We start from the raw sequence: 240 nt of genomic DNA, 5'->3' as shown, positions 1-240 counted from the left end.
AATTGAACTGATTCCATCTGCTTTACCTTAATGTCTTAAAAGTTGCGGTCAGACCAGTCCTCAGCCTGATGAGTGTCAGGCACCACAGTCCGCTTAGCCTCTTTGTAACTCGCCCTGTGCAGCTCTGTTTCGTCCTGGTATATCTCTCTCCAAGGTGTCATATTCAGGATTGCCCTGTTGTAGCTTCTGCAAGAGTTCGGGAGGGATGTGCTATTAAGGAGGAGCGGAGGTGGTCTGAGG

The sequence above is a fragment of the Chiloscyllium plagiosum genome, unplaced genomic scaffold (assembly GCF_037043375.1).
Source record: "Chiloscyllium plagiosum isolate Xiang-an unplaced genomic scaffold, Cpla_swu_hap1 HiC_scaffold_35, whole genome shotgun sequence".
In the NCBI taxonomy this organism is placed as follows: domain Eukaryota; kingdom Metazoa; phylum Chordata; class Chondrichthyes; order Orectolobiformes; family Hemiscylliidae; genus Chiloscyllium; species Chiloscyllium plagiosum.
This window is presented reverse-complemented; position numbering follows the sequence as displayed.